The sequence below is a fragment of the Perissodus microlepis genome, chromosome 7, assembly GCF_051167445.1.
Source record: "Perissodus microlepis isolate ML-2025 ecotype Zambia chromosome 7, ASM5116744v1, whole genome shotgun sequence".
Classification (NCBI taxonomy): Eukaryota; Metazoa; Chordata; class Actinopteri; order Cichliformes; family Cichlidae; genus Perissodus; species Perissodus microlepis.
The window spans coordinates 45,380,920-45,401,194 of record NC_140467.1 but is presented as its reverse complement, the minus strand read 5'-3'; the positions used below and the strand labels follow the sequence as shown (position 1 = coordinate 45,401,194).

At 42.7% G+C, this 20,275-nt stretch overlaps 1 protein-coding gene across 2 annotated transcripts in view; it reads right to left on the bottom strand.

Annotated features, from left to right (window-relative positions):
• The window catches only part of nacc2 (NACC family member 2), a 36,108-nt gene extending 16,182 nt beyond the window's left edge, over window positions 1-19,926 (bottom strand). The window contains exon 1 of one of the 2 annotated variants that reach the window (XM_084935353.1): window positions 19,384-19,926. The gene's annotated coding sequence lies outside the window, so the exon portion shown is untranslated. Of the gene's footprint in view, window positions 1-15,480; window positions 19,359-19,383 lie in introns of those variants that run through there. The other variant, XM_084935356.1, reaches the window with a different exon arrangement.
• Window positions 19,927-20,275: the final 349 nt, after the last annotated feature.

Here is a 20,275-nt window from a genome sequence, read left to right as displayed (position 1 = left end):
AGCGGCCTCATACGGCGTGCGGCACGCAGTGAGAGATGCCAAACGCCGGTACCGGGAGCGTGTGGAGTCCCGCTTCCACCAGGGCGACACACGGAGTATGTGGCACGGACTACGCACCATTACGGACTACAAAGCCAGGGACACTGCGCCGATCAACGCCGACTCTGCATTCACCAACGAGCTGAATCAGTTCTACGCCCGTTTCGAGGTTAGCCAGGCGGCTAATGCCATCTACCGCCTGAATACCGAGGACAGTGACATCATCAGCGAGAGACCGGTGACCAGCATCGCGGAGCATGACGTCCGAGCGGCATTGAGGAGAGTGAACACAAGGAAAGCGGCGGGGCCAGACGGCATCACCGGCCGTCTGCTGCGCTGCTGTGCTGCTGTGCTGCTGTGCTGACCAGCTAGCAGGTGTGTTCACTTACATCTTCAACGAGTCCCTGGCGAAGTCTGTGGTCCCCACATGCTTCAAAAGATCCACCATTATCCCTGTGCCCAAGAACAGCAAACCCTCATCCCTGAACGATTACCGGCCAGTTGCACTGACCTCGGTAGTAATGATGGTGTTTGAGAGGCTGCTGAAGAACATCATCTCCTCCTCCATCCCAGACACCACAGATCCGCTGCAGTTCGCCTACCGATCCAACAGATCCACAGAGGATGCCATCGCCCACGTCCTGCACACCACCCTCAGCCACGTGGACAAGAAACAGGGTAACTATGTGCGAATGCTGTTTGTTGATTACAGTTCAGCGTTTAACACAATAGTGCCCTGCAGACTGTTCACAAAGCTCAGGGATCTGGGACTTAACAGCCGTCTATGTGCATGGGTGTTGGACTTCCTCACTGGCAGAACTCAGGTGGTGAGGGTGGGTAGATGCGTCTCTAACAGCATCACCATCAACACAGGAGCACCTCAGGGATGTGTCCTCTCGCCACTGCTCTACTCCCTCTACACTTCAGACTGTGTGGCCACCCATGGCTCCAACACCATTGTGAAGTTTGCTGACGACACAGTGGTGTTGGGTGCCATCTCCAACAACGATGAGGCGGCCTACATGGATGAAGTGAAGAATCTGGCATCATGGTGCCAGGACAACCACCTCCAGCTGAACGTCGGCAAGACCAAGGAGCTGGTGGTGGACTTCAGAAGGGGTCAGCACAGAGACTACAAGCCCATTATCATCAATGGAGCTCCAGTGGAGAGGGTGCAGTCCTTCAAGTATCTTGGTGTCCACATCTCCTCAGACCTGACATGGGCTGCCCACATTCAGGTCCAGACCAAAAAGGCTAGGCAGCGCCTGTATCACCTACGACAACTGAGGAAGTTCAGGGTCTCTCCAAAGATCCTCAGGATTTTCTATACAGGCGCTGTGGAGAGCATCCTCACACAGAACATGACATTGTGGTTTGGGAACAGCTGTGTGAAGGACCAAAAAGCTCTCCAAAGAGTGATCCATACAGCAGAACGCTGCTGCAGGATTGCTCTCCCCCCGCTTCAGGACACCTACACCAGGAGATGCCGGACTAGAGCAGCGCAGATACTGAAGGACCCGTCCCATACTGGCAACAAACTGTTCCAACTTCTGCAATCTGGTAGAAGGTTCCGCATCATCCGGGCAAGGACAGAGAGACTCAAGAGGAGCTTCTATCCCCAAGCCATCTGGGCCCTAAACACACTCACATCATCTATAATTGACTGAGACAGGACTCTCTTCCAGACACTCTAAACCAAGGCACAATGTACATTCCAAATTCCTTTAATTTTAAATATGTTTATATTGTCTATTCTGTAAAATAGTCAGATGTCTATTCATATTAATGTACAGAATTCACCTGCTTGCTGCTACTACTGCACATTCACCCAATGTATGTATGTATATACACACACATATATATATATATATATATACATATATATATATATATATATATATATATATATGTATATATATATATATATATATATATATATAAATAATGTTCTTCCTCTACCCCCCCCCCCCATTTTTGCACATGTCGAGGAGCGTGTCAGGCTACATTTCACTGTGTGTTATACTTGTATAACTATGCATGTGACAAATAAAGAACCTTGAACCTTGAACCTAGTAGTTAGCAAGTGTCTGCAGACAAGTCGATGTCTTCCATGCAAACGGCAATCTGCTAATGATCTTAGCAGTCAAAACCAGGTCTTTGGTCCAGCACCCTGTTTTCGATTTCATCTAGCAACAGCCAGCAACTTTCAGCAACTGGTTGGTACATTTTACACATTTTTCCCCAGCACCTGGAGGCTGCCAGAGGGTTGCCAACCAGTCTCTAAGCCTGTGTAAGTGAGGCCTTAATTAGCTAAAATCTTTCCGCCATCTTTCCACCACAATGCAGACATTTATCCTCTCATATTGTTCTGTCACAAAATGTGATGGTAGAGACCAAATTCAAAGCAAAAAAGGTGAGACTATTCTGAATCTTCTGGGATTTTGGAAACACAAATATATGCTGACAACTGCTGTCAAAAAGATCAGAGCCAATGCAAAGCAGCTGGAGCTGGACTGAACAACAGGAGTTCTAGGTAATGAGGTGTGTTCAAAATTTTTCACATATGGCTCTAACTGTCAGTTGTTTAGACTAGAGGTTTTAGAAAAAAAACATACTGCCAAAGGGTTGTTGTGGCTAGCATTTGTTGAAAAATTAAGTACGGGTAAAATCGGTAAGAGAGACAAAATGAAAGCATCTACGGATCAAGCCTGCCAACTGCATTCCCGGCTGCTACTGTATTTAGTAGATACTGTTTACTCTCTTCCAGAGTCTAACAGCTAAAGGGTCAATTATGATAAGTACAACTCCATCCATTATAATCGACTCTCATCAAGGGAGGTAAACACGAACACGGACACACCTTCGCAGAAATGTACATATCTTAATCATGTGCACCGCTTCAGGGGAAGATGCCAGCGATGAATGAAGTTAATGCTTACATTTCTCAGTGGTTGAGCACAGTATTAAGGAAAAAGCTTTGACAAATAACTACTGTAACAGGGGGGGATACCTGTAAGTTTAGCCTGTAGTCGCTGTGATAACCAGACAGACTGAGGGAAAGAAAGACAGAGAGAGCATATACAGTATCTGTGTGTGTGTGTGTAATCCTCCTGAGGCAAAGGCATTGCTAATGGACTCCAAGTGGCTGTGGGAGGTAAACAAACAAACAGTAGCAGTGGCTACTACATCACACCAAACTCTGGTGACTAGCACACTAGACCGGCTGTGTATACCAAACATCAACCCACATACCCTTGAATATACATGACTGCATTGAGTGCTTATAGATATATAAAGGAGTGCTCGAAAGATAGATATGGCAGACTGACGGGTACGTAACGGCGTTTTAGATTAAGAGATGATAAAAGGCCGGGGGGGGTGGGGGGATAAATGAATAAAAGGGGAGAGGAAAGAGAGAGAGAGGGAGAGATAGAGCGAGCGTGTGAAAGATGCAAATAGAAAAGAACAAGAGAGAAGTTGACAAAGCACAGTCACAGGGAAAGAGAGGAATAGGGAAATGAGCTAAACTGACAGAAATGTAGAGCTCGAAAAGAGAATGTGTTCGAGTTGACAAGAAAACTGCAGAATACCTGAAAAGGCATACGAAAAGTTAAAAGTTGGAAAAAAAGCAGCAGACTTGATTATCTGTAATATTAATATTCCCATTTAAACTGTGACAGCCATAAAGCAGACTTAGCATATTGTGTAATCTCATTTCATGTGCTTTGGTCCCCGATTTTTCCAAGCAGGGCAACAGACAAAGCCAGGCCATATGGATAAACTGTCACTTTGTTCCAATCCAAAGAGATCCGACCTCCGCTCAACATTACTCACTCTAAAATGTCAGCTTCACGGTATAAACTTCCCAGACTGTCATTTTCTAGCAAGGTAAATCCTTAGATGACAAAGAAAGGGAAGAAAAACAGGCAGGTTGGATTTTTTTCAGTTAGAATAAACTCATATTGGAGAACCACAGGAGCCCGCGGGCCGTTCCAGTTTAGAGCAACATATAAGTGTGACGTTAGTGTGCTAAGGAAACTATATTCACGCAAGACGGAGATATTTTGACCAAATACTGACACAAGACCAAAAATTCCCCCAATTTCCAACTTAAAAGGAAGCTACGTAAGCAGCACAGAAAGAAAGTAGGGAAGAGAGAGAGACAGCGAGGGTGCGACAAAGCAAGAAATGATTCAGTGTGAGATTGTTAAGTCACAACACTTGAATGTGTAAACGCTAGGATAGAGTATACTGCGCTTATGACTATCATGTGATATCTCTGTCTTTGGGATAGAAACCCTTTACATTGGGAGTGGTTTGCAGCTGCAGTGTGTGACTGTTGGGACTGTTTTCTATGAGCCCGAGGGACGTCATTTCACACTGGCACAGACTGATCTCCTGCCAACAAAGTGTCTGTTTTGATGGGCTCAGGCAGATTTTTTTTTCCTCCTCCTGTCTTGTTTGGTGATTTCATCGATTGCCAAGACGTTGCAGGAAAAATGTCAATGGACAGAGAACAAAGTGACTTTGGTGTCAACCGTGGAATGCAAATCATCTCCAATTACAGCTTAAAAACGCCATTAGAGATAATCGGACAATTACTGCTCAGAAAAACAGAGTTTTTTTCTTTGATTGAAGGAAGGGTAATCTGACTTTTTGGGGAAGCAATAAGTCTAAGTTTATAAAGTTATAACTCTAAAGTTAGTTTTCACATGAAGGGAGGACCTGTTGCTGGGCAGCTACCACACCGAGGTCCACAAAGGTCTACGAGTGAGTAAAAACACAATTACTTTTAGCTAAGTATTCCTAAAACTTGCAATATCTGTGGATGGCTTAGTCTGGCTTTATCAGTGAAGCAGCAGATTGAAAAATACATTTTTTCTTCAGCGTATCAAGGTAGATGCGTGTGTTGCTGCTCAAGCTCACAGAAGTGAATACCAAATAAAAGAAACAATTTGTCCTTGGCCTCGCAATAGGGATGTTGTAGCCCTGCCATGTGACTCTGCTTTGACAAGGACATCAGTTCACTCTCGGGACAAGCGTTTGTGGCATCTCTAATGTGCTCATTTACAAACTATAACTGTGCCATGGCAGGGAGTGTACTGGCTGAAGGAGCTAATTGGTTTTATAGCTGATCCCTGCATCGAGAGCGCTTTGATACCGTAATTTATTCTTACAAGTGCAATTACAAATCAGGTTTGCCACCGTTGCTGTGCTAGCACTTCTGGCTACAAGGCACCAGATAACTGAGTACACTGGATTTATGCAATTGCCCTTAAGTTAGTTAAAAACGGCAGCACCATCCCCCTCTGGAGCATGTGAGGTTATTGAGTTTTTTCTTTTGTTGTCAAGCTGACCAAAAGACTTGTGGTTATTGACATACTGCCTGAGGATAGCTTCGGTATTTCCTCATATATCCCGAAATCCCGAAAGTTCTACTTTAGAGGTGGCATGGGAACAATTTTTATAGGCCAACACACATTTAGTATTCAATCATCAATATCAAACATATCTCATTTCAAAATCAAATGTTAATATATTTGTTTTCTCCTATCAGTTCTTAATATTAAGGACATTTTCAGGACTTTTTAGAGGGAATCTATTATGCCAGCTTGTATATAAGAAGCAGCATAATTCACTTTTGCCCACCTGGCCAGCTGTCTTGCCTTAGATATTCTTTGGATATTCTCTTTAGCTTGACCATTGTCTGGGGATACACTGGCCATAAGATGTCCTGCTGAGTGTCACCATCTGTCACACAAGCTCTATTATTAGATTAGATTTCACAGGAAGTCTGTATGGTTGTGAGTGTATGCGTATCTTGCCTATGCATTTGTTCCAGGGCATGATTTGATTTCCATACTGAAATGAAAACAGCAGGACATGAAAGATCATGACTGGCGATCCTGAACATTTTGAAAAAGATCCTGACTGAAGGGATGAGAGATATTATTTTTATTTCCGGTTTGTTTCCACATTTTGTAATAAAGGTAATGATGCTAATTTTTTTTTTTCTTTTTTCCTTGCTCAATAATACTTAAAAAAAAAAAAGTATCTGTAGCTAAAAAAGTATCTCTTAGATCAGCGGTCCCCAACCTTTTTTGCGTCACGGACCGGTTCATGCCCGACAATATTTTCACGGACCGGCCTTTAAGGTGTCGCGGATAAATACAACAAAATAAAACTAGTACCGGTACCGAAAAAAAGAAAATTTATTCATAACACACGTGAAAAGACCCAGGAAAACTGAGTAAACGATAAAAACGATAACAAAATAACGCTGAAAACCGATAAAAACCCTGAAAACTATACATTTCACACCTGAGCCTCAACTCTCGCAGCCCGGTACCATGGCTCCATCCTGCTTTATATCAACAGTAGAGACAGGTGGTGGTGCCGTAATGGTGTGGGCGATATTTTCTTGGCAAACTTTGGCACACATGAACTTTAACGCAACCCAAGCCTACCCAAGTATTGTTGGTGACAATGCCTATCCTTTTATGACCACACTTTACCAATCTTCTGATAACAGTAAGATAACGCACCATGTCTCAAAGCTCAAATCATCTCAAACAATTTCCTTGAAAATCATAATGCGTTGACTGTACTCAAATGACCTCCACAGTCACCAGATCTCAATCCAATAGAGCACTTTTGGGATGTGTCATAAAAAAACAAGCAAAAAAACAACGATTCACAGCAGGGGCAGTGTTGCCAACTCCTCAGTAAGGAAAATCGCTATTGGCTGTCCTAAAAGTCACTAGAGGTCGCTAAATGACGTCATCGCCTAATTTGCATAATTGGTCATGCTAATATAATTGTAACCTACATTGTTGGAGAGAGAAATAACATCATGGAAGAGACATAAAGTGAGTAAAGAACGTTCTAAATGCATTTAGAATTTATTTATAACTACAAATTAAATTTATTTTAGCAATTATTGTTTTTTTTAATGTCACAATTCCAACCCTGCTCCTTTATCCGGGCTTGGACCGGCAAAAGTGACCCGAAATAGGCACTCTGGTGGAGTTACTGTGTGTGTGTGTGTGTGTGTGTGTGTGTGTATAGGTAGTTTTAAACCTCGTGATCCACAAAACAGCATAACAGTAAAAGAAGAACTGACTGCGTTACAGTCAGTGGGAGAGCAGCGGCTTCGCTCATGCGCGATTCATTTGCAGTTCAGACACATAGGTGTGAACATCTTCTGCCCTGATAGCAGCTGGGGAGGACTATTCTCCGCCCGTGAGCGCTTTGGAATGGGCGAGGTACCCACGGCAGCACCCGCTGCTTGTTGAGAGTAAAAGCGATACCCGCTTTCACGTCAAAAAGTCGTCATAAATAAGTCTCCAATAACACCAGAAAAAGTCGCCAGATTTGTCGCTAGTCGCTTTTTAGAAAAAAAGTCGCTAAGGGGGTCTGAAAACTCGCTAAATATAGCGACAAAGTCGCTAAGTTGGCAACACTGAGTAGGGGTGGGCGATATAAACGATATACGATAGAAACGATATAAATTTGGCCAACGATAGAGATTTTGCTATCGCGATAGCGCATGTTGATGATGTCATCAAGCTGTGCCTGTTTTGGTCGAAAGCATCGCAGTGGCTACTAGGGATGGGTATCGAAAACCGGTTCTTGTTGAGAACCGGTTCCCACTGTTTCAATTCCTTGGAATTGTTTGCCATTTTTGCAAACGATTCCCTTATCGATTCCAGTCGCCCCGAATGATGTCACCACGTTGCGGAGCGTCATTTACCTGGCAGGAAACATGGCGGCTCAAACGCTCAAAAGTTTGGTTATACTTTACGAGAACGGATGACAACAGGGCAACTTGCAATACTTGCAAAGTAGATATTTCATTTAAGGGAGGAAACACTACGAATATGCAAAAGCATTTGCTCACAAAACACGCGATGACCTTAAATGAATGTCGTGTTTTTAATTCCGCTCCGGACTCGTGAATCTCAACCCAGCAGCAGCAGTAACGTTTGCACGTCCTCTCCCGTTAATGCGGCAGGTAAATAATCAACTAACAGTGCATATTATGTTAGCGCGATCTGCCTTATCACAAAACCTGCCATTACTGTGCATTTAGGTGACCATGATGAGAGAGAGAGTCTGGCTGGCTCAGATGCTGGCAGTTCTCGCTGCAGTTTACCGGTAGCGTCTCCTTTCAGGCCAGGATAGACGAATGTCACCGAGCAGTGACAAAGGCTTGCACCTATTTGCCACAGCAGATGCCCCGATTTTCGGTAAGTGAATGTGTTTAATTGTAGGCAGGGACATTACTGGATATTCTTGTGTAATTGCTACAGAATAATTTATGTTATACTTTGTTATTGCTACAGAAGAATATTTATTTTATTATTTTACATTTACTATTTTTTTTTCCTGGGGACCCTGTGACACCCCATGGAAGAGCCATAGGCTGGATCTCTTAAGATCTCACTGTTGGGTTTGTAAGGCCATGTTACTCCTAAATTTCTATCTTGTTCAAAGAGAAGATATAAAACAAAGTTCTAAGCTAATCGACCTTAGTGTTCTCCTTTTTTTAAAAAAAGAATCGATAAGAGAATCGATAAAGAATCGAATCGTTAAACAGAATCGAAACTGGAATCGGAATCGTGAAAATCTTATCAATACCCATCCCTAGTGGCTACGACCATTATCGTCTGCAAATTATGCCGACAGTCATAGCAAAGAGATGAAGCACTTTTGAAATATGGGGAAAGCCAAAAACTGCGCTTCCTCCACTTCCGTAACATTGATTCATTAATGTTGAATTCTCTCGCAGCTGCTCTATTCCCATGTTGTTGCAGTATATTAATAACTAACCTCGTATTGTGGATGAATAATCTCAGTTGTTCTCCTGACTGAAGTTTGGCCCGTGTATAGCATCCTGCTATGCGATTGCATTTGTCCCTGACCACCAGAATCCCTCACGTTAACTTTTATCGAGTGGAAAAAAAAGTTGGCGTTCATCCTCAAGCTTCACTGTGCTAATGTTATGCTAACATAGCTGTGTCGCTAGCAATCACGTAGCACAACATTATATACCAGGTAGTCCAACTTCAGTAACCCTGCAAACGCCACTGCTGTTTAGTTTTCTGTCTTCATTTATCTGAAGTGGTAGCAGAGCTGTACGCTTGAATTAGTTTCAAAAATCTCTCAGTCAGAACATGGTATGTCATGTTTAGGTGGAAACTAGCGAGCTAACTTCTAACTCCGTTAAATTTAATAACTTCTGTTTTCATGGATGCCTGGATGTTAAACTTAATTGTTACACCTGGTAAAGCAGCAACGCTGATGATTTTATTAAAGATTAAAGAATTTAGACCGTTTTTAACTCTCAGTGTTCATTTGACTTTGGGACCAGAAATGGACGGAGTTTTGGACACAGATTACTCTGCGAAGCTCCTCACTACGGCAGCCGTAATGCTCTGACAATCCATCAACCAGTGCGGCTTACCAAAGTTGTACTAAAACATTTTTAACAGATTTCTGCACGCCAAAATCGGTTCAAGGTCAGTAAGCACAACCAGAATTCATACATAAGGCACACTCTCGATTTATGAGGAAATTAAAGGATTTTAAGTGTGCTTTATAGTGTGGAAAATACATTATACAGAAGAAAAGAATATATCGCGATATATATCATTACCACACATGCTTCAAATTATATCGCGATATGAATTTTAGGCCATATCGCCCAGCCCTAATTCACAGGAAGTAAAGCTGATAAATCTGAAGTAACTGTGTGATGCTTTCATGACAACACAGACCAAAATCTCAGAGGAATGTTTCCAGCACCTTGCTGAAACTATGACACAAAGAATTAAGGTTATTCTGTAGACAAAAAAGGTGGGGAGGTGGTGGTGGTGGGGTGTCCAACCTATTATTAGGAGTTAGTGTGTACCTAATAAAGTGGCCGGTGAGGGTACATCACTTGCAGATGTTATTTTTTGGTGTCTGTTCATATTCAATCTGTAGGCGTTTATCTTGTTTTCTAACAGTAATTCTTGATAAAAGTCAACATCTCACTGAAAGAACTGACTAAATAAATAAAAAAAAAAAAACCCACATATATTATTATCATCTTTGTCTCCAAATATTCTTAGTCAGCAAAGCCAAATGGTTTAAAAAAGGAGTTGTATTTGTTGTTTTAGTTCAAGGAACTCCTTTTGGTTCTACTGACTACGATCCTTTTTTTTGGCCTTCAGCGCAGTAACAGATACAAATACAGTGTTTGAACTGATGCAATAGAATCAATGAATCTTTGATACAAGCATTGCTGAACACCAAGATCATCTGAAGATAAATGAGAAGCAATGTGGACATATTTAGGTTCTGCTATTGACATTACAACTCGCTATCCAGACTCTAATTTAAGGGTTGAGGACCAGTTCCAGATTTCAAATATGAACTTGTCTGCAAGGGTCTAAATAAATGTTCTTTTCAGAGGTTATAGCAGGCTGGTTTTTAACTTGCTGGAAACAAGCGACATACTGCATAAGACAATTTCAGTGAAAAGGTTCTGCACATATTAAGAAAAAAAAAAAAAACTGTGGATAACAGCTGCGTCAAGGGTGTCAATCAAACAGGGGCATGCAAAGTGAGAGAAATTTAAAACACACGCAATCAGGTCTCTGGAAGGCTCTTCACACCTTTAAGTGTAAAAGCGGTTGTTTTTAAAAAAACGAAAAAACCTCCTACCTAGTAAAACCACCACTTTTTTAAAACAATTACTTAAAAAATTGTAATCTACGAGGGATCTTCGATAGCAGAAAAAAAGAAAAAAGTTCCCAGCAAACCAGCGAGTCACAGAGCGACAGGAAGAGAGTGACACAAAGGTAGACAGAGGGTTGGAGAAAAAAAAACAACAACAACAACAAAAAAAACCAAAACACAGCGTCTTGATCACACTGCTCTGCTGTGTCTGAGCTGACTGACTACAGTGGCACATGTGTGACATCAGAGAAGCCCAACATGGCTGCCACAGGAGCCCAGTGCAATGCAAAAATGAGGACGCATCTTTCAGCATCAGTGCCCCACTGTCTACACACAAGAGTATACAAACTCACACATGCACACGCAAACACACCCACGCAGACAAAGGCATACAGAGAAAGCAGTCCCTGCAACGAGTGAGTGCCCTAAGTACATTTTTCAATTAGAGCAGACCGAATGATAACTTAAAACAACAACAAGAAAACCAAAAACAAACAAGAGGCAATAATAAATATATAAAGCAGCAGGGGAAATGCATTTGATAACAGAATCAGGAAAGCCAAGCACAGGCCACAGGTCATGCCAAAAAAAAAAAGTGTATCACAAAAGATGGTTTGGTCTAGCAGCAGCAGCACACGTTTATTTTGAGATCTTATACGCAACCCCCTCCCCATCCACCCTTTCCCCAACCAAACATCTCTCTCTCTCTCTCACACACACACACTTTCCTGTGACCTAAGAACCTTCCAGTGAGCACCATACCAAGCCTAGCACACATGTGCTCAAATAGCATGTAACCTTGGGTAACCTCATCGTACTGGTAAAGCACTGAAGTGGGCTGTGGCTGATCCTACGCTTGTTTATCTCTGTCTCAGGCAAGAAATGAGTAAAGAACGTTGAAATAACCATCTCACATCATGAAAATCCCCTGGAGTTTACATAATGTGTGTAGAAGCATAGGTGTTGGCCACGCAGATATAGGAAATGCGCTTACATCATGTAAGGTTTCCAGGAACCGATCAGTTTGATCTGCCTTTTGATGCATGGGTCCTTTGCCATGCTGTTATATAATTCCTCGAGACAGCGTTAAGAAAAAGAAAAATCACATCTGGAATTTTTTTCTTCAAAATACTTTTCTCTGTCTGCCCAGTTATTCACAATGTTAATGGACATGAGGCTTGTTAATGAGTAGAGCGTGTTTCTCCTCCTTAGATCAGCCTTTCTCAAACTTCACAATCCTGCAGCCCAGTTAGAAATCTCAATAAACCCACCAGACTAGTTGCGTTTTAGCAGTTTTAGTTTGATCTTTAACTGACTTGCTTGTCGAGAGCGATTCTTCGTTAGCATCTTTCCTCTCCCCTTATTATAGCCCCCATTTTTAGCTCTTTCCCTGTCAATGCTCACAAAATACACACACACACACACACACACACACACACACTTGTAGATCACACAAGAGCAATGACGGATAATGTGTAACTAAAAACCCCACGGCTTTGTTTTATTAGTTCTGAAAGTAACAATTGTATCAGTTATATTTGATTGTAACTTTTATCTTAAACCGTTTTATCCATTTGGAGCAAATGATGTCTTGCAGCCAACCTGCAGCAGCTTTAAGAGAGCACGCTGTGAGAACCAATGGGCTTAGAGCATTTGCTTTTTGCTGAGGTTTAGATAACAATCAGTGAAACCACTCTGGTAGATCGAGGCTATACATGCCAGAGTCTTGCTTGGCAAGGCCAAAGATGAGGAAATAGTCACCTTGACTCAATGAACTTTTGAAAAAAAAAAAAAAAAAGTCAAGCTCTTATAGACATCTCAGCTAATGTGCTGGATGATGGCCCCATGTTTTGTATGAACAGAAAACAAGCTAAACATGATGATGATTGGCCTTTACGGATGCAAAGGGATGGACTTTTCTTTTGGACTTTTAAAATGAAGCTGGCTATTTCTAACACTCTGTTTCCCCAACACTGGCTAATCGTTACAGTCATTGCAAGCACAAGCCAAGAGGAATTCCTAGAATTGACACAATCCTCCCCTCACCCTCAACCAGTCCCAGCAGATGCCTGCCCCTCCCTAAGCCTGGTTCTGCTGGAGGTTTCTTCCTGTTAAAAGGGAGTTTTTCCTTCCTACTGTCTCCCAGTGCTTGCTCAAAGGGGGTAATTTGATTATTAGGGTTTTCTCTGTACTACTGCAGCATCTTTACTTTACAATATTAAGCACCTTGAGGTGACTGCTTTTTCGATTTGGTGCTATATAAATACAATTGAACTGAATTGAGCTGAAACCCTAAAAAAAAAAGTCAAGAAATCAAAGTGGGTTTCTACATCTTGCCCAATGTCGTGAAATCATCAGGTAAGTCAAGTTGTGATTTAGCAGTAATTGCTAGCACATGTTATCTTTGGAAAAGGGAGGGAGTGAGGGTGGGCTGTGTTGTGAAAACGACCCGCCTCGGATTGCTGTCTTTTTCCACTGGCCCCTCCCGGGATTCGGTCCCAACTGTTCAGACATGAAGAGCACATGCAGGACAGGTCATCACTACAGAGGAGGGGGGTGCTTTCCCCCTCGCTTATTACCTTGCGCTCTAATTAGCAAGCTTTGTTTACAGGCAGGAGTCTTGAGAGAGGCTTGAAGTTTGCAGCAATTTAATTATGCGCAGCACACAGTGAAAGAGCATGGAAAATTGTGTGTGTGTGTGTGTGCAGGGTGGGGGGCTGCGAGAATAAATGCCATCCACGGTGCTCTCTTGCTGGCTCTCCCTCTCTCAGTCTGGTCTACTCCTGTGCGAGTGTGTGATTCTGTTGGGTTTATGCATGCGACTGTGCGCGCGCGCGCCATCCTCTGAATTACAGGTTCCACTTTCACAGCAAGTCTAATGTACCCTCAGTGGGAGTCTGAGAATCTGACAAAATTGCTCTAATCCTTTTCAATCCTTTTTTTTTGCTACTGTTTCCAGTTATAATGAAGCACTTTCAAAGAGAATTTAGGGTTGGAGGTTTTCGGGGTGGTGGTGGTGGGGTGGCTCAAAAAAGTTCGAGATACTGTAAGCGAAAACATACAAGTGGTCTCGGCACACAAGCCTCCCTACAAGGCTACGCAGCTTTAATGAATTTTGAACGGCCCAGCGCCACAAGTGAAGTGAAAAAGTGCATCCACTATGAAGTACCATCAAGGAAAAAAAATCAGATTCTCCATCCTGTTTGAGAATGTGATCCCATGACCGTTTCAGAAACACATCCTCGTCATACTTCTTGGTACTCCGTAATTCTCTGCCATGGCTACGTGCTTCTATTCATGCTGAAAATACTTGGAACAATCAAATGTGCACATGCTCCCTTTCGGTTTTTTTTCTCTACTCAAGAACAAATGCACACACACATGCACAGTCTCTCTCTCTCACACACACACAGACACACACATATACACAACACAAGCACGACATTCATGCCATGTGATCTTGCTAGGCATTATGCCAACGGCCAAACATGTCACTTACAAGAAATCTCTGAGACACAGAGAGAGGGAGAAATTGTGCACATTTGTCAGTTTGTGAGAGCTCCTTGTCAAGTGTAAGTACAGTGCATATACAGGGAGCAGGAGATTTAGCTGCTACAGTTATCTGCAAGTGTAGTGCGGTGTGGGGGCAGTCGATTCTGAGAAAAAACCAGACACGTGATCTCTGAGATCTAATGTGGAATTGTTCTAAGGAACATGCCATGTTTACTGTTCATTGTCTAAATTCTTGGAAGGCTTCCTGAAAAGCAGTTAGTGAGCCAGAGCAGCCCAAATCACTAACATTTCAAGATTCCTAATGGCTTTCGCTGATCCTCTCTCCCTCTCATTTGGTCCCGCATTATTTCGCCCTGTGCGAACATGCATGTTGTGTAATTTCACAGGAAACAACAATAGGTGTGGAAAAATGTTCTCAGCTGCATTATTACTTCTGTGTGCCCTTTGAGAATAACAAAATAAATTTAGTACAGTAATAGAGCACAAAAGAAAAACAAAAAAAAGAAAAACGCCACACATACCTCCAGAAGATATATATATTATCCGTCAATCTGTTTTCCTCGAGAGAGGCAGGAAGGCTGCCAAACCTACTGGTGTTTTCCAAGAAAAAAACTTGGCCTCATTACATATGAAATGAGCAGGAGATTTGAGGAACTGCCCAACCCTGTTTAGTGGGTTTGGCAAATACCTTTTGTGCTGCAAACGTGTGGCACTCTAATAGTTGAGCTGTAAAACAGCAGCGGTGAAGCAAGACAAGAAATGTGAACCTTCTTGTGCCCACTTTAGCATGAAGTCTAAAGGTCTTCACATGCACTGGGAGCGAACATAATGAGTAAAACAACTTAAGCAAACACCTTTTGTAGCTAACAGCAAACACACCATAATGTATGAAACTCCCAACTTCACTCTCTCCCCGATGAGGAAGTATGCGGACAAAGCCTGGTCACTGGGGCCAACAAATTTGCTTAGCATTTACCTGCTTTTCGTGAACTCAGAATGTATACTTCTAGTGTTTATTTGTGTCATTCAAGTCTGCGCTGACTGTGACGGCACGTTTTACTCTCACTATCTGCGCTAGTTGCGCACGTTACATAAACCCTGGCTCCATCGCCTTGCTGCCATTCTGTTTAATCCCTAAAAGTGAACATAACCCGCTTTCTTTTTAGCAAAAATAAGTTGTCACATACACATGTGTTTACATACCCACAAGCTATGAAGGAGAAAAAATCCTGTCCCTCGTGCTTCTTTCCTTTAAATTAGGAGTGCCTGTGAATGAGCCGTGTTGTTTTCCAGCCGGTCGTGATGTCAAAACGGGCTAGGCTGTTACACGTCTTTGATGGAAGTTTCACATCTTATGGTGTCATCTGATCCAGAGTGGCAATACAATCAGTGCATTTGGCTGATCGCACCGGCGTGTCTGAACAAAGTTCACACTACGTATACACGTAGCTTTAAAAACCATACATGCCCTGCCTGTATTTTTAGAATTTCCACGTCTTTCCCCAATTCCTGTTTTTACAGGCTTACTTTTATTATTTGCTTTGACTTAATCACTCATGCTGCTTTTGACAGCTGTATCAGGGCAGAGCTAAAAACCAGAGGGATGGCACACTGAATGAGCGAGTTACCATGTGGCAGTTGCCTGTGCAGAAGTCAGAGAATGCTAAGTTTCCTCTACTGTATTTAAATTGTTTAGCCGTACAGCACATTTTATGCCGTCATCCTAGCTGAGGTATAATTTGCATTTGGAGTGTGCAACGTTAATTGAGGCTTTACATTTGAAAGCAGGAGCCTGCTAAGGTCCGGTCAAGGGTGAAATCTTAAGTCAGACAATGAGGAAGGGGTGGAGTCTAACATAAGATGCATCTAACTACCAACAATTTTACAGGCGATTCCTTTCCTGAGCAAGTATGGATAAAACTTACCAAACAGATAGGGAATCTGAACAAAAACCAAAAAAGGGGGGGATTAACCGGCCCCCAAATAGACCACTGCTTTCCCTTACTGAATCAGTGTGAGGCAATGCTTATTTTAAAGCACTTACTATTAGCATAAGGACATTATTTTCCTCACTTACCCTCTACGTGCACATCTAGTTGACAAGAAACACCAAAGTCAATTTTACAGTGTTAGCAGTACTGGGTTAGGGAGGAAGGAGTCATTTTACTCCAGTATTCTTTAGAAACACCACAAAAAGGAGAAACTACATGGCAAAAACATTTGCATGTTCCCCAGAAAGATCCAAATACACGCATGAATGTTAAAGTCTGAGCACGAATAAGCTTACCTCCACATTTAATTCATGTCACCATGTGCTGGTGTATATAGATAAATAAAATTTATATGTGACTGCCCGATGCGTATCTTTCCCAGAATTCCTGAACGCTTACTAGAAATGCCATGTCTTCACAGTTACCCTTAACTGTTTAAACCTCAGTTCCATGAACAGCAGCCTACATGCCTGAACATACCAGTAGGAGCAGGTTTTTTTCATCCATCAGGGTTTAACTCGAACAAGTAGCATGTGTGTTACCAAGAAAGCACAGAAGTAACCTATGAGAATACAATGTATGACTGTTGGTATCGCATACCATCAGCAATGACTCATGCTTGTCTCAGGAAAGGAAAATCATAGACACATAAACACACTCCCCACACAAGTTTACACGCATATACAGAGGAAAGTGCGCCAAGCATGAGGGTGAACACGCGCACACACGCACACGCGCTCAGTAAATGAAGCAGCACTAGAGATGGTTGCTGATTTTTCATGTAGTCGACAGTGCCCTTGTTTAGTTTTTCTTTAATAAAGCCAGGGTACAAATCTGCAGTTAAGATGATCTTTAAAGCCAGCAGCTGCAGAGTTTGATAACCAGCGTGCTACTGTAAATTACATTTGGGATTAACCCTACTTAAATATTTGCTGTGTAAGAAATAACAGGGGAAATCACCTCCAGGTGGCTTTCTACGACTGCTTTACACACTGATCAAGTGATGAAGTTAACACCACCCCCAAATCTCTTGCAAATCTACAGAAGAATTTACTGGGAACGTCTACTTTCCTGCAGAGGACCTTTTAATTTAAAGGTCTGACAAGCGATGAGGAAACAATCTCACCGTTTCCCCTCTCCTTTGGCCTTTTCTCTGCCAGCGTGTCCACATCAGTTTTATTTATTGAATCTCTCTCGCTGTCTCCTTGACACTCCCTACCCGCACAGCCCCCGGCCCCCTTGTGGAATGCTGTATAGAGAGAGGCCTATGGAGGAAGGGCATCCCGGGACACAGCTAGAGCACACACAGAGGCACACACATACATACACTAACCCACTCACTGACACACGCAAATACATACACACTCTCTCTCTCTCTCTCACACACACACACACACAAACATGCACACATACACACACAGACAAATACAGCTGTTGAGAGCCATCAGAACCCTTTGGCAGATGCCCAAATCAAAGACCACTGGTGTCGGAAGGCCTCCGTTCACAGAGAACGAGGGGGGAAAAAAGGCTCCCATTTTCCATGTATGTTATCTTAAAGGCTGGACATAAAAACTTGGCAGCGTGAGCTAACATTACTGTGAACCGATTTCCTCGTAATGAAGGGAGGGTATGATGAACTGCCCTCATAAAAATCTGTCTCTGTGTTGTCTTAGGGCAACCAGGTACACGTATGGATGCATAATGATTTAAAAGGGCAGCTTAAAATTAGTGCAATGCACCTTCACACCTTCTGATATCCACAGGGTATATTTATATATACACAGAAACAGATGGGTGTTAAAACATAAAGTTACACTGCAGTTTGAAAGGGTTCATTCACCTAATAACCCTACCTGAGTGTCACCTGTTGAGGACATGGAAGCTTAATATGAAGTAGGCTGCATTGCTTAACTTGTTGCCACGTTACCATAAAAGTAAGATAAAATGTATCTAAGATTTTTTAAAAGAAGAAAAAAGAATTTTGTCTTCTTAAGAAACAAACAATTGACTCACCAGTGGACTAGACAATAATAATTACAGCGACAGAGAGAAAGCGTGTTTACTGGGGGAGGAAAAGTGACAGGAAATGAAGAAAACTACCACAAGCTACATGCCGGGTAGCCACACACTGCACCCATGTACACAAGGAGAAGAGAGAGAAGAGGGGGGTGGTGTTGTTTTGTATGTATAGCCAGATGGCTCCTGCTGGGGGTTCAAGTAAGGTAAATGGAACCACGGCTGACAGATTTGATTCAACAGCATGCACAAATAACATATAAACATATATTTTTTTCCAATCCATATATGCCAAACATAAACTTCAGAGCCCCCCTCATCCCCACCTTTTTTAACAGCCATGTACTTTTCTAAGCTAGCCAGTCAGTCAGCCAAAGAGGCCAAGTGTTAAAACCAGACTGTACCCGAAAAATAAACCCCCAAAAAGAAAACCTTGAAACAACAGTCATGAAAATGTAAGCTGATATTCTATAGATTTTTTCCTTAGCGACTACAACCAATAAAATCATGTCTGCAACACCAGTACCTCGATCCGTCCTGTGCTTCTCAAATCTATAGCATTACAATAGATGCATTATGGGTGGAGATTTATCTTTTTTCCTTTTTTTTTTTTTACCTCATCGTGACGCAAGACCGATAATAGCTTGCCACTTTCACCACTCAGTACAGTTGAAACTAATGACAACACCAGTTCCTGTGGTTAAAAGCAATGGCCAACATTATCATTAGACTGCAAATTTTGGGTGGGTTTTTTTGGGGGGCGGGGGGGTGTAGAAGAGGTTAGGGTGAAAAACTACAACTACTATCAACCTGATTAGATTCCTTCAGAGGCGCGTGGTACGGTTACACATTTTCCGACTGAAGTTTAAGGCGCTAACTTAGTTTTAGGTGGCCGAAACAACTGAAATTCCGACTGGCAAAAATAAATAGATAAAATATTTTTTAAATGTAGCTATGAAGAGAGAGGGGGAAACGATAGAGTACTGCATGTTAAAACCTATGCGTCATACGAATCAGGCTCAGTAAATATAAAGCCGAGAGAGAGAGAGAGAGAGAGAGACATACACACACAGAAAGGTGGGGGGGGGTGTATATTTACCCGATGCGTCGCTATTCCATAAAATCAGCTGGCCCAGATGTGGCAGGCTTTTTCTTCTTATAGCCTATAAAGTTTGGAAGGCGTTTGTTTTTTGTTTTGTTTTTTAAAAAGAAGAAGAAGAAGAAGAAGCAGGCCCCGGTTTCCTTTCGTCCGCTGGCTCACTCTTTCACTTTATCTCCGGCCGCTCGTTCCCCATCTCTATCCCACTCTCTCTTTCTCTGCCCGCTTCTGTCCCTTTGCAGGAAGTAAACGCAGCTCACATGAACAGTATACGGACTGCATTCAGCCTGACATCATGCAGCACTCGGCAAATAGTTCTTTTTAAAGACACAGACATTTTTGGACCCGCCAGGTTACTGTAGGTACTCTGTCCTACTGTAGTCTACGCGGCAAACGGGCAGTCGGCAGCAGCGGTCGGTCATATCGTGCGCCTTTACGGACACATGAACTCGCTGCACTCTGCGGGTTTTAAAGGTGTAGACTGCTGCGGAACACTTTTTAACGAGCTCACCGGACAGGTTCGCGCGCCTCCACCCCGCCACTAACGTGTTCCTGAAAAGACAACACACTTGGGAGCACGTTTGGGGGGCTATAAGTAGGGCAGGGGAGGGTTGCACGGCTCAGTGAGACCCCATTCGGTGTCGTCTACATGTGTGGTTACTTCACGTGTCATTATACGATGACAGTCCGGGCTACATGATGCGCATGTGTGCCGTTCTGCTAAATTATAAGCGCCAACTGCTGGCGGTGTGACCTCAAGTCAACTTTTCTTTACTGCAGGCCTGTGTCACAGCACGATAAATCACTGCAGGAGCCTCCAGTCTACCACATGAAATCGCCATATTCGTTTATTTAGATTTTTTCTCAATGTTATACTATATTTACCTTGTTG